General features: G+C 39.9%; 1 pseudogene; it reads right to left on the reverse strand.

Annotated features, from left to right (window-relative positions):
* Positions 148–1,137, reverse strand: part of LOC104783625 — a 4,563-nt pseudogene continuing 3,573 nt past the window's right edge.

Below are 1,137 nucleotides of genomic sequence, written 5' to 3' on the forward strand. Positions count from 1 at the left end.
CACAAACTATGTCGCAAATTTTCTACAGATTTAAATTGACACTTTCAGTAACTGAATACCCACATTTAGTGACATCTTAGCTACAAATTTTTTTCCCAACTTATTAGTCACTAATTAGTAACAATTTGTAGTAATAATTTCCTACAACTATTCCCGTAACATCGATGTTCTCCGTTGTGGTTTTGATTGGTGGTTCGCAACTCCATCAATAGATTCCTGATACCCATGGAGGACATCTGAAATTAACTTCGTAGTGCCTCTTACTGGATGGAGTTACGCAACAAAAATAAGAACAAAAAAAAACGTCTTTTCTTTCCCTGAGAATGAAGGGACCTGGGCAACGACAACGACACGTGTCGCAAAGCGGCCGTGAAGAGCTATTATTAGCCACCAATTTATTAGTGACTTCGACCTTTTCTCCTGGTTTGGCGTATCTGATATCCCCAACTACACAAAAATCATGCAAAGTGACCCCGCAATCTTTACAAGTCTTTGGATTTGTTTCTCTTTCGCAAATATCACACCAGTATTTCCCGCTTGCCTTTTCATCACCATAACATAGAGTAAGTGGATGATCATCATACCTTGGAAGCGTTACCGTTAATGGTAGAATCGCGCAACGAAAATCCAAAAAGTAATCGCATTTTTTACAGCCTATGACGACTTCTTCTTAGTCGATGAGGCAGTTCTGGCACGTCTTTACGTCATCTTCTTGTAGTTTGAGGTAGAGTAGTTGATGATCATGACCTCCATGGATAAATGGCACTGTAATCGAACTGCATAGTAAGTCAAAGTTTTGATTCTCATAATTTGTAGAGTACATGAATCCCCCGCAAGAAACTTGACGACAAGCTCGACAAGCTTCTGTGTAGCGTTGGCTTTGGAGGCAAAGAGTGAGAGGTTCTAGGCTCAGAAAATGTCGTTTCTTTTTAAGAAGATTAGCACACGTTTCATGGAGAATGAAACAGCAATCTGATTTTGAACATTTGTAGAGTGTGTAAGAACCGATGGGACGAACACATCCTCCACACAAGCTGGTTTCTTCATCGTCTTTGTCTAGGCTCATGAGGTTATGTTCATGAGCGAAATGAGTGATTGTGTTGTCATTATTCCTTTTGAATGGCTCGATATCTTCGA

This window comes from Camelina sativa, chromosome 4, assembly GCF_000633955.1.
Source record: "Camelina sativa cultivar DH55 chromosome 4, Cs, whole genome shotgun sequence".
NCBI lineage: Eukaryota > Viridiplantae > Streptophyta > Magnoliopsida > Brassicales > Brassicaceae > Camelina > Camelina sativa.